Source organism: Danio rerio, chromosome 10 (genome assembly GCF_049306965.1).
Source record: "Danio rerio strain Tuebingen ecotype United States chromosome 10, GRCz12tu, whole genome shotgun sequence".
Taxonomy (NCBI): domain Eukaryota; kingdom Metazoa; phylum Chordata; class Actinopteri; order Cypriniformes; family Danionidae; genus Danio; species Danio rerio.
Window position 1 is genome coordinate 30,010,047 of NC_133185.1, and position 14,149 is coordinate 30,024,195.

At 33.7% G+C, this 14,149-nt stretch overlaps 2 protein-coding genes across 2 annotated transcripts in view; both read right to left on the minus strand.

The window, feature by feature from the left end:
* cd209 (CD209 molecule) overlaps window positions 1–7,679 on the minus strand; it is a gene marked incomplete in the record, with an annotated part of 59,915 nt that extends 52,236 nt beyond the window's left edge. The window contains 1 exon segment of the mRNA NM_001199373.2: window positions 7,588–7,679.
* A 2,006-nt stretch (window positions 7,680–9,685) lies between these two features.
* Window positions 9,686–14,149, minus strand: part of mtnr1bb (melatonin receptor 1Bb) — a 41,375-nt gene continuing 36,911 nt past the window's right edge. Inside the window, exon 4 of the transcript XR_012385790.1 lies at window positions 9,686–11,030. The gene's annotated coding sequence lies outside the window, so the exon portion shown is untranslated. The remainder of the gene's footprint in view (window positions 11,031–14,149) is intronic.

Consider the following 14,149-nt stretch of genomic DNA (forward strand, 5'->3'; position numbering starts at 1 on the left):
CATGAAGATATATTTGGACATTAATTTCTGGATGCATAATTACCCAAAGAGCTGAGATTTCTCTGCATGAATGGCAAATGGCAGATTAACCTGCTGCGACTGCTTCTCCAATAAGGTATGTGAACAAATACGAGAGAAATGTGGATGAGGTGTCGAGATGATTGACAGGTGACATAACAAAGCAACATAACGATCTGTTAACAAGAAAGTGGTATGTCCCAAAGTTTGCATACTCTTCTGTTTCAGACTCAAACGTATATGCTTTTTCTTTACAAAAAAAAAGGAAAAACTTTTCGGGTGTAGTTTAAGTATGTAAATTGGGACACAGCAAGCAACACAATACTGGACAACAAATAAACTGAACTCAGGGGTACTAATACAGAAGACATGATTAAACAGATTACAAACAGGGGTGTGACACAGGTGGAACTACTGAAAGTAACAGATGGTGGGAAAACTTAACAAGACAAAACAGAAAGCACATAGAACACAGGTAAACAAAGGCTCATGACAGTAGTTGGTTTAGTTCATGGCTTCTACAAAGTTTTTAAATCCCTATGGGAAACTGAATGTGGAAAGGATTTCCAGAAGCAGCCCTGCTGAAAAATGTGGACAGCTCTTGATTCAGTCTATGTTAAAATACTATAAATACATGAATATCTATTCCATGCCTTTATTCTAAGCAACTTACACTTTACTCATCAAGTTTAAGAGCCCTTTTTCAAGGACACAATAACTAATGGATCACAGTCAACTTCAAGCTACCAAAACCAGCAGGACACAGAATTGTTTCAAAGAGCCAAATCAAAGCACATGCCCATGATCTGCTGAAATGTTCTCATTAAGAACAAACAGAAGCTCTGCATGCCTCGTCCACGCCTTTAAGTCATAAATTATGCCTCTGTAGTCATTAGGGTGAAGAAAAATGAATGCAAAAAAACATTCTGTGGCCAGAAATGAATTGGTTTGGAAGCTGAGGACGAAGCTTTTATCATGTCGTGCAAGATTCAGATCAACATTTGATGGTGGTGGTGCTTGGACCCAGGGCGGTTTGAGTGTGTGCGCATGTGTGTGTGTTCGCTTGAGTGTTTTGCTTATTCATGCATGCATGTGACATTTCATGAGAAGCCGCTTTCCATCAGTGCCTGTCTGTGGCCAAAGAACGTTTCCTGTCTGCGGGTTTACGATTCAATATCACGTTTTCACAAGCCCGATAACGTCCTTTGTGATTTTGGAAAGACAAGGTCATGAAATGTGACATTCAAAGTTTGCGAGAGAGAGCTAACGGATGTCATGATGCATGGTGTGAGAGTTTGCTGATGCCTGTCATTTACGAGACTTTCTCCCGTGTGTCTGTTTGGGTTTGTTTAACCCTGTGCTGCGGAGGGTCACCCTGAGGCATCATAAAATCTTGTTTGTAAGCAGTTGTTTACGAGATGCTTTAATCCAAAGTGACACACTCATTACATAGACAGTCTTTCTGCGGTGACCTGGGGTTTAGTGGCATATACTAAACATGACGCAATGGGTATTTGTTAATGACTTGCATTTTTTAAAATTCATGCATGTTATGCTGCAGCTTACGCTGTGGAAAATAATTCAGGGTTCCACAAAATTCATTCTTGTTGTCTTAACACAAATCAATTAAGTTAACCTTACAAAAATAAGCAGACTGAACATAAAACAATTAAGTCGTCCCCCAAAAAACCAACACAGACTCATTCTGAAAGTGTAACCCTATATACATTTTCCCTGGGGACGTTCTGTCTTTAAAACGAAAGCTACAGGGCGGTATGATGCAGTTTCCTGACCACTTATCACATTGGAAGGACTAGAGATGCAAAGTTGACCACGATGATGGGGTTTGAGTCCTGCAAAGAATTTTTTACAGAAAGCGGGTAAGATATAGACTGTGGTAAAATCTGAAAACATGGAAAATCAGGCGAGGACTTTTCTTTTTTTGGAAAGCTTTTTAAAACACTGTCGGTTGGGTTTGGGTAAGTGGGTGGGCCGGTCAATCTGTGCTTTTGAAAACACTATTGTTTGGGTTAATTATAGGGTGGTCAGTCAGTCAGTCAGTCAGCCATTCAGTCAGCAGCGGCCTCTGGTGGAATTACGTAAGAAGAGCAGGAGAAACTTGAGATCTCAAAAGCGTACTCATCGGCCTCTAGTGGATTTGGGAAAACTGCAAAAAAAAAACATACCTCCTGGGATGTATTTGGCGCTCTCCAGAAATATATATATAGTGGTACATTTTCAAAATGAGACTGGGTTGCAAAATCTCAATAATTTTATTTCATTTTAAATAAATAGTTTGAACAAGCAGAAAAAAATATTTTTGAGCGTAATATAGGTTTAAAAGAAAACTGATATTTCAAAAGAAAAGTTTTTTGATGGAGAAATCTTTTGCTACTCTGAAAATGTATGATTTTTTTTGCCACACAGACAAAGTTATGAAACCCATTCTAGGCATATATATTTTTAAAGTCTAACTGTAACCAAAGAGAACATTTCACACTAATGTGCACTTCAGATAAAGCTATTACAAACTACAACGTCTCAAAAAAACCAAGCAATAATATATGACACAAAAATAAGACTGCTTATCGTACTACAGAAATAAGAATGACTACATTTCGTACAGGAATAACAACGCAATCAGTGCATTAGAATAATCCTTTTATTTACTTTCCTTGGCGATGATGTAATGATGGCGTAATGATGACGTATTTATTTATAGCTCTGTAAGGCTCTGTAAGGATTTCGTTATAGAAATGATTAATCAGCCAGGCCTAGTTTATATCTCTCTTAAATCTACCTATATCTATATTAGGATATATATTTATATCCTAGTTTATGCCGCCATGATATTAATACCTTTTTATTTTATATATTGTGCTTCAAAATTAGGACTGCATGATATTTTAAACTCTGATATTGTGATATTTTGTTTTTCTGCGATAAATATCATGATATGAATACAGTTTCACAAGATAGTTTAAATAGCACTATTTGACTATATTTAGAGAGACTAACAGTATCCAGGTACATAGATTGAATAATCACAATGGGGGGAAAATGTTTTCGTTTTTTTTTTTCTTGTTTTTAGTCCAAATATATATTTTTAAAGCTATAAATAAAGAGGGAAATATAAAAATAAATAAAAGTAAAAGTAAAAATATTGTTTTGTTTTCACCATCAGAAGAAATAAGTGAAAATTAACAGTTTTTCTGCCAGTGGGGCAAGTGAAATAATCTTGTTTTCTACTTGAAATGTAGATATTTGGACTAGAAACAAGACAAAAATTTTAAGTAAGAAATGTTTGTTGTTTTGCATAAATCATATAAATTTCATATAAATACAGTGCTCAAAAACTACAATAAAGTGCTTTGATTCAGGCTCAACACTGCACATCTTTGCAATGTGACTATAGCAGATGCTCACAAAGCAATATTGATCCTAAAATGATATATTGTGCTGGCCTACTTCAAAATCTTCCTCCATACATGTGTATTATTATTTCCTAATACATTTAATATAAAATAGCATTATCATCATGCGCAAATGAGTTGCAAATGTCTTCATACTACACACCATTAGGCATGGTACGATAACCATTTTCAAGGGATACCGCAGTTTGGAAAAGTCAAGGATTTTCAAAATATTTTAAATGTTTTTTTTAGGTTTTGTTTAAATTATTATTTTTTTTTACCCAGACATTTAAAAAGAATATATTTTAGATCAGTAATCAAAATACTGTAATACTGTGAAATCGTGATATTTTTATCCAAGGTTATCATACCGTTAGAATCTTATACCAGCGCATGACTACACACCATATTGCATTTTCAGCCCTGAAGAACTTTCATCAAACAGCAGGCTGTCTAGACGATTTTAAGCAGGGGGGAAAATATCATTTGTAATATTTGTGTATGATGGCGGGGGATTATCCATCTGAGGGTTGTGTGATGGACTGGTAAAGGTCCTAAGCTGATTTTTAATTTAGAACTGTTGTGATCACGCAGTTGACATTGAGATATAATCAAACCATGCAAATGTACATGAATTTCTAATATAAAAAAGTGCCTACATTTTATTCTGGCTTTGTTGAAATGAAAAAAAGGTGCATTCATATGTTGATGAGAAGGGAAAAACACTTATGTGAGTAACTATGGTCGTGCTTTCAAGTGCATACGAACAGGTTTTTGTGTACGCAGTGAAGTACACTTATTGTATTGTTATAAGAAAGGTGGCTGTTTAAAATGGTAATTTTTAAAAATAAATTTGAATGCACAGGATATGAAAGTAATTAGTGCTGAATAATGCATGTAAACACCACACACCCCTTTGTGTATTTAACATCCTTCATGTCTCCGGGATCATTCGGAAAAGCCTACAGTGTAGTGCTTTTCTCAGATTTACTGTACAATAGTGTTTGAGAAGTGACTGATGCAAAAACGCATGATTTGTTCTTGTGTTTTGCGTTCATATATGCACTCAGTCTCTATATTCATGTAGATTTATATGTAAATAGTTTCTTTAAGCAAGTATATCGGTGTATGTGTGAATGTTTACCAGGGGCGTTAAAGTGTGTTGCATAAATGTTTTTAAAATAAGGTTTCGCTGTGAGTGTGTGTGAGCGTGTTTTTGAGAGATGAAAGCAAAAGCAAAGGTAAATTAGACGGGCTTTTTTGTGATCATTTTCCCACAGGGTGGTTTCATCTGCTGAGGGAGCCGTTTACTTCTCTCACTTCACGCTGCGCTTTATGGTTTAATGTGAAGTTAAAAAATTATTTGTTACAATATTTACTTTCATTATGATGGTGCTGGCAGAATAGCTTCCTATAAATATTGAATTTAACACACGAAATCGCTTTCATCTGTACAAATATCTGTGGTTGTACTGGTTTTTCTTTTTTTGCAGATATTCAGCCTAATCCAAGATCCACAATCTGATTTTACGGACAGTGATAATTATCAAGGATTGTCCTGATTGAAGGTTTTCCATGCCCTGATCCAATCTTTCATTTAAAATTTAGTATCTGTTGATACTTGTCAGGTAAATGTCTATAAAACTGCACTAGCATTATTATTAATTATTATTATTATTAAAACCATCCCACTATACATAACTCTGTGGCGAGCCATTTTAACAATTAATCTAAAAACATTTATAATTTGAACTATAATATTCTATACTATTTAAATATTATTTAAGCTAGTATCATTTCTTTCTTTCTTCTTTATAGAAACATCTGATTATATTTTTCAGAACAGCTGACCACGGTTATGGAACCAGAAAAATATCATTCTGTAAACATGTTTTGTACTTTAAATGAGGAAAATAAACATGCATTATGGATGTGACCAAAAAAGTATGCGAGTTTGCAGTATACAACATACTTTGTAGAAATTCTGTGAAATAAACTGCACAATCCAAAAGAAATCATGATAATCAAAAGTATGAAAGATAGCTCACTATAGAACAACAATTATTACTTTATTTTATTTAATATTTTTGCATCTATGAGGAAAAAGTGTCGTTATGGATGTGACGTCTCTCCATTATAGATGTGACCAATGTGAAATTGCAACTTGTGTGACTTTGGTAAATCAATTATAATAGTTTAAATTTTTTTAGAGACATTTTTGAGTATTTTTAAAGTACTGTAAAATTCTTGCTTGCACAAAAAACTTAAAAACGGTTTCCCTATTTTGGTGAAAATTATTTTTTTTAAGGCAAGATTGACATTTGCATGGAAATGCTTATACATTGAATAGTATAATATGTACAAGTATTTACATAAATGAGATCTAAAAAATGAAGTGTGAAAAAGAAATGAACTTTAAAAGTAATCGCTGAGGTAGTACTGCCCTCTTTTATTAATACTTATTAATCGTACTTATTAATAATTCATCAGTTAATAAACATTCTTTTAACATAACACTATCTGGCCCCTATCCAGTTTATTAAAAGGGATGGTTATTTTTTTCTGAAAACTGAACATTTTTGCAGTTATTCGCTTGATTTTCTATGTAATTATGAGGTATAAATATTGCATTTTAGTGACATTTAGGAACACATTTTTGCTGGATTAACTTGTCGGATAGTTATCATAACCGCACTTTCTGATGTACTAAGAAATACTTCCTACCATTTTGTTACATTTCTTATCATACTATATTACTACTACTATTAAGTGTTTATTTACAAATGTGAATTTAAACTGTAAAGCAGGTTGCACACCAGAAGCGCCGCTCGGCCATGCAGCGCCATGTATTTTAGAATTCTAAACATAGGTTTCTATTAGGATACACACATCGGCGCCGCAAGTCGGTGGCAGTCGGCGGGGTCCGGCGACGACTCAGGACGCAGTTCATTTTTCAGCCGCGACACAAATCGCCATCTGATTAGTTTCATGTTAAATATCATTTGAATGTGCCCGCTGGTGTGTGATACTTTAAACTGTCATGTACGCGCCGTGTCGCGGCGCCGAGCGGCGCTTCTGGTGTGCCACCTGCTTAAGTTTTATTTTAGTTTTATAAATAATGAAAATTTAGAATAAGAAAATATGAAAATATCCTTATTTTTAAAGTACATATTTATTATCATCTATCATTACTTTTTTATCTGTTAAAACTTTTAATTAAATTAAAAACTGAAGCCTATAGGCAAATAACAAACTGGCCAGCTCATTCAACAGATATACAGTTGAAATCAGAATTATTAGCCCCATTTGAATTTCTTTCTTCTTTTTAAAATATTTTCCAAATGATGTTTAACAGAGCAAGGAAATTTTCACAGTATGTCTGATTATATTTTTTCTACTGGAAAACAGTCTTATTTGTTTTATTTTGGCTAGAATAAAAGCAGATTTAATTAACACAATATTAAGGAAAATATTATTAGCCCCTTTAAGCTATATTTTTTTCTCGATTGTCTACAGAACAAACCATTATACAATAACTTGCCTAATTACTCTAACCTGCCTAAATAACCTAATTAACCTAGTTATTCCTTTAAATGTCACTTTAAGCTATATAGAAGTGTATTGAAAAATATTTAGTCAAATATTATTTACTGTCATCATGAGAAATGAGTTTTTAAAACTATTAAGTTTAGAAATGTGTTGAAAAAAATCAAGAAATCTCTATTGTACAGAAACTTTCAAAAATATACAAAATAAATATATTTATCTTATTACTCAGCTCAGTTTTGTGCAAGATTATAGCAAACTAGCATAGTTCTCTAACATCTAAATCTCTGCCATGTTGAAGCAATATTACAATTGATGGGATTAAGTTCAGACAGAAACCATAATCGTATTAAAATAACGTTATGTGACGTGCAGATTTTAATCGCCATAAAGAGGCATGCAAACACCTTTGCTTATTACCAATCTCTGGGTGCTCAAACATGTACACAATCTCATGAACTAAAACCGTGACACTGTTTTTAAGTTTTATTTATAATCAGTGGCGTGATGAAAAGGGGCGCGACAAAAACGATACAGCAAACCAAGCTACACGCTTGCTGTCCATAACAGAGCCAGTGTTTTAATAAATTGCCTTTTAACCGTGACTTACCTCAAAGAATACACTGTATTCTGAAGTGTTACACTTTCAGGTGCCAACTTAGGTAGTACTGAACGAAGTTCTTCTGCCGCCACATAGCAAAATCCAAAACGTCACAACACGTTGCTGTTTGCTTTTATTTTTTCACACAGCCGCGATTCACTGTCAGAAACTGCGCATGCGTAACAGCTGATGTAAATAAAGCATTCGTACAGCTGTTTTGATCGGCACTTGTATTAGTGAGACAGATATTCAAAAGTAATGGACAACTTTTTAGTTATTGTGAATTTTTCAATTATTACAGGATTCCCTAAACTGCTAAAGAATTTGCAATAGTTTTTGATGCAATTCGACCTTTTCAACTATCTTTTAATATGTCTTTTGAATCCAATCTTTTATATTCTAATCAATTATCAATAGTGTGAAATTTATAGACAATAAATATAATAACATTTAAAAGTTATGCAGAACCACATTGTTGCCTAAATGCAAACCTTTTTGGAACTCCTTATTTGAGCTGATAAATGACAGTAAATACTGTCTCACCAATAAAGGTAAAGAAGTGACATATAAACTAATTCATTTAATTTATCCAGTGAAACAAGTATTGGAATTTGTGTGCACTTTTTGTGAATTAGAAAAGGAATCGATAAAACACCTGTTTTTTGAATACGCATAAATCCAAATGTTTTGGTCTTTTGGTCTGATGCTGAATATGTTATATTTAACTTATAAATTTACAAATTCAGTTTTCTTGTATATTTTTGATATATACTGTATGTATATATATATATATATATATATATATATATATATATATATATATATATATATATATATATATTATAATAATAATAAAACTTTGGAGCAAAAAGTGCTTATTAATTTAATGACTATATATGGGAAGTACCATACATAACAAAAATGGTCCAATGAAAAGCCTAACATTTATTTGTTTAGAATTGATCTTAAGCATTATATCGAGACCCTAAAATACAATTTTAAAAAAAGCTATAAGGATGTATGCAATTTTGGAATCATTTTCTAATGCAAATTGTTTGTAATTTTTATTTCCCCTGTAATTTTATTACATTTCTTTGTTTTTTATTCTCTATTGATTTGTTTCTTTGATGTGAAAAAAATTAAGCATTGTATTCCCCATTTTTTGGATGCTATTGTTCTTGTTGTTAAAAAAAAAAAAAATTGATCGGCAGATATCAGAGCTGGAAGTATCATCTTTTAATCATCTCCTTTCACATGGGGTCAACCCAATGTTTTAATAAATTATCTTTTTAAAAATCCTAATACTGTGTGTGTGTGTGTGTGTGTGTGTGTGTGTGTGTGTGTGTGTGTGTGTGTGTGTGTGTGTGTGTGTGCGTGTGTGCGTTAGTATTTTAGTGCTATTTGTAACAATGTTTTTTTTTTTTTCTCAAACCCAGTACTGGCCTAAGAAGTGACCCACACAAAAACTCCTAGTTAGTCAGCCATATTAATAGATAACTAAAACAGTGGACAAATTTTATTGTTTAGTTTTTTGTTATATTTTAAAATAACCATATTGCTCTTTATTGCAGTTTTACAGTAATTATATGTGCAATAATTTATATTATGTCACTTTAATTATGATTGGTTATTTAACAAACCTAATTTGTTTCTGCGCCTGAAAAAATATGTCTCTGATTAGATTCTATAATTGCATAGTTGTATATTTAAATAAATAAATATTGCTACTTAAGTAAACTACTTGAAATCAAATGTAGCTTGCTGCAAATACCCTGAACTTGTCCACGACACACTTCTTTCATACCAAATATTTATATATTTATCTTCAAAATTTTTGTTCTAATTCTACAATTTTCAGCCCTTCAGGATAACGCCTTCATTAAATTGAAGACAAGATTGCACTCAACTTGGCCAAGTGTTTATGTTATCAACCACCTCAGTCCACCATCTGCTGGGATGCCAGCCACACATCCCCCATAATTCCCTGTGCAGATGTGGCCATAAGGAGCGAGCTCATCCCAATCTCTCCATGTAATCCCTCCACAGCCCATTCATACTGTACCATAGAGAAGGTTGCGCAATCACCCATAGACACAGCTTTCATCAGTTTGGTCCTTTCTTTTATTGAGGTCAATAGCGAAGCATGTTCACACACAGTATACAATCCCACTGCATGGAACGGCTCATCATGTCAGGAGGATTAAATTGCACATTGTCAAATCAAGTGAAAACAAGCACAGATAACAATAATACATTCGAAACAGCTCCCATTAATGCTTTTCCCTTTTTGCCAGTAACACTCACTCCTCTTAATCGAAATTCCAGCGGCGTTCTGCTCACACATCATTTGTTGAAGAAAATTTACGGTTTGAGAGTCATGCATATTTCCTGGCACACTAATAACCCCAAAGTCAGGAATGACATTTAATGTTTGAAAGATAAGAGGTGGACACAGATTGAAACTGATGACTGACTGACCGCACACTGTCACCTTTCACTTTGAAAAGTGGATTTTTTCTTTGCGGAATCTGCATGAGGAGCATTTTTTATTGAAAGTTTGTGCTTTATCTTGCTGTGCTGGAAGCTCTTCGCTCATTAAAACGCTGTTTGATGTTACATTTAAATTAGGATGCCCTCCGAATTTCATTTGATTCAGTATGACTAACTGATTTGGTATTTACGATATTCACTCTTAATGTTTAAACATTTGGCACCTTGTATAAATATTATAGACACATTTTTTTCACATGAAATTTCAAGTGTAAGGCAGAATATTTAAAATAATATTCACAAAAAATGTGAAGCATATACAGGTCAACATATACACAAGAGACCCACATAATTGTACAAAATGTCTTCAATAATTAGTCATGGATCATAAACCGTCCATATATGCATAAGGATTTAAAATGTACTTAGTTAAATTGTCAGTAAAAATTGCAAGTTGTATCTTTCTTGAAGGGTTAGTTCAGCCCAAAATGAAAACTCTGTCATTGTTTACTCTTCTTCAAGTCATTCCGCATCCATAGGATTTTTGTTAATCTTCGGAACAGACGCAATGTACATACTGCAGCTAAATTGGGTTGTCAGTTTCCATTTCCGTTCTTAATCCTTTTCTGTACACAAACAGTTCAGTGATTTACAGGAGAGACAACCACATGCAAAAACAGATTAACTCCTGGAAAATTAAGTTTAAAAAAACTGCATTCACAAAAACCCCAGACCTTGTATGGGATCAAACGTAACTAGTTGTTAATTTAAAAGCTTATTAGAGTTGTGTCTTTATTTTATCTGTGCAATGCAAAAAAAATCACAAGGAATAATGTATGTTTTAACTTACTAGTGTTGTCAGATATTGCTAGGAAAAAATAGCAAATAAGAATCAGCCCACATACACCTTTTTTTGTTATAAATAAGTCACATATACCTGGGGTTACCATTGTCAATAGCCCCTTTCACACATACAGACCTTTCTAGAAAATTACCAGCAATTTTCAGTAAAGGTCTGTATGTGTGAACAGGCCCTTTTTGAAAAAAACAGTAAATTCGTTCCAGATATTTTCCAGAAAGAGAAGTTGTGGCATTACCGGTAATTTGCAGAGATGCTGCGCTGTGTGAACGCAGAAGATTGACAAAAAGAGCGTGTTCACGTCTAGAATGCACTGACGTGAAACATCTACTTTAGCCAATCAGAACACTCAGACACATTCACATCTGCACGGTTTATGAGAATAAAAACCTTTGAATATTTTTCCAGACACATTTAGCTTCTAGATGTTAGTCAGGGTTCGTTTCTATGTTCCTTCCTAATGCATGTGGAAAAAATATTGATAAAATGCTTATGATAAGTCGTTGTTTGTTTACCTTCATGCCCTGATTCGTGTGCACGTAAAGCAGCCAGTAAGTGCCAGTACTCGCACATATTATGTACATCTCGACATGCGAAATTGTTCCTCCATATGTTCATCAAAGTTGTTCACAATACTGATCCATTCTCAGAGTTTGTAATGTAGCAATTTTTTTTACAAATACAAGCGCAGCTGTTTAGAGGTTATTTCTGGTTAATGATGTCAGAATTTTGGAATGGATGGAATGCTCTTGGATGGAATGCTCTTTTCGGGGAAAAATTCCGTAACGTCGTTGCCTGTGTGAACAGCGCTTTTATGAATCTACTGGTAAAGTCAATCTAGAAATTTTGCAGACATTTACCAGTATCCTTGTGTGAAAGGGGCTAAAGAAGTTTACATGGACATCAGTAATCTAATTATTTGCCTTAATCTTAATATGTGTCTACAAGCATCGTTTTTTGAATGTTGCTTTCATGATCCCGTGTTTCTTGTTAAAGCACTTAAATTGATTAATGTCATTGTGTCACCATGCTATTCACATTTCTTCTAGAGTTTTACGTCATTTCAGGTGTTTCAATTTTAATTAGTCGACATTAAGTGCAGTTTGACACTTTCACTTTCTTTCAGGAACATTTCCTGCATGCCCCCATTACAACCTAGACATTAGAAGAGTTTTGTTTTAATGGAATTTTATACCGCATGCAGAATGGGAAAAAACCTTCGCATTTTGTGATGCAGGTATCTGTAGTCCTTCACTGACTCGGTAGGTGCAAAAAAATAGTGTCAAACTGCTGTGTGTGTGTGTAGACTATCCTGTTGCAAAATGCAGGAAAAATACTACATGACGGTACTGTACTGAAGTACCGAACTGAACTGAAGTACTGAACTTTGATAATGCGACTAAAATCAGCATACAGCACATGTCCTAATTCCATTTCTGTTTAGCTCGGTTATGACCTAAATCAGATTAAATTAATCAAAAATCGCTGTTTACATGGTCGAATCTAAATCAGAGTATTGTCTTAATCGTATTAAAATCTGATTATTGGTGTCCATGTAAACATACTCACTGATACCAATATCAGGAGTGATTTTTGTTCCGTTCACAAACATTCACTCTTATATTGAAATGTGGTTGTCACTTCTGAAACTTTTATTTGTGTTTGTATTTGTGGTATTTTTAATGCTATTTGTTTCATTAAACCTGATCCTTCATTGAAAGGCTCGCAAAAAGCTCTGATGCTTCAAAACATTCAATTAGAGATAAAAAAAAAAGTGTCATGTGATATGTAAGAAAGAACCGCACGCATCAATCAGGAGTACCTGAGCTTCTATGGCCATTGTTGAATGCTTTGTTAAATGATCAATGTTTGTATGAAGAAAAGACTAAATAAAATCTGTTTATCATGTTACGTGACTCTGTCTCTTCAGAAGACTTCTATTAGGGATCAAACTGGATTAGAGTGTTTGATTCAAATGGATTTATTTTTTAATCTCTATATGAAGCATTAGAGTTTTGTGTGAACAGACTTTCAATGCAGGGGAAAAAAAAACTTTCATATTTTATTAAAACAAATACCTTCATGTACACTCTTGAAAATGAAAGTTACAAAACAGGTTTTTGTAGTAATGTTATACAAGAACTATTTTTGGTTTTCCGAAAAATGTTCCAGTCAATAGTTCTTTAAAACAGTGTTTCCCAATCCTGTTCCTAGAGGCACACATATGTTGGATATCTTTCTTATCCGACCCATTCATTTAAGGTTTTCTCTTTTACTGATCTGATGATTTCATTTAGGTGTGTTTGTTGAGGAAAAGATTAAAAATGTGTACTATCGGTGTGCCTTCAGGAACAGGGTTGAAAAAACACAACAAAAGTTTTTTTTTTTTTTTTTTGAATGAGAGGTATTGTAATATTTGATGTAACTAAAATTTAAAGGAATAGTTGGACCAAAGATTTAAAATGTTGTTATTTGTTCTGTTGAACACAATGAAAAACATATTTTGAAGAATGTTTAAACCTGTAACCATTAGCCCTTTCAAACAGAGATACTGGTAAATATCCAGAAAATTTCTAGAACAAGTTTGACGGTATATTGAAAAAAAGGGCTGTTTACACAGACAAGGACGTTCCAAAATTTTTCCGGAAAAGACCATTCAAACATTCATTCCAAAATACCAGTAAATTCTCACATCATTATCCAGAAATGAGCTCTAAACAGCTGTGTTTGTATTTGTAAACATAGATAGGGTGGGCGTTTTAGTTGAGGGTTTCGCTTTTATTTAACACTTTAGCATTCATGCAGCTGCTTTGTCCCAGATACATCCCAAGGCAGAAGCGAGAACCGCAGCTAAATGTTTACACACTTGACTACATTACATATTCTTGCGGATGTATAAGTATTGTGAACAACTTCGATGTAAACATTTTTGTATGTCGAGATGTACATAATATGTGTGCATGCTGGCGCTCACCAGCTCTTCATTTGCACACGCGTCAAGCAACTGAAGCAGAGCTTGAAGGTAAACAAACAGCGGTTTATCATTAGCATTTTATTAATATATATATATTTTTGCACAATTGGCATTAAGAAGGAACATAGAAACATGGGTCTGGTAAAATATTCAAAGGCTTTTATTTTCATAAGCATGAATGTTCTGGTTGGTTGAAGTAGACGTCTCACGCCTCGTGAACGCACTCTTTCTGGCAATTTTCCTTCTGC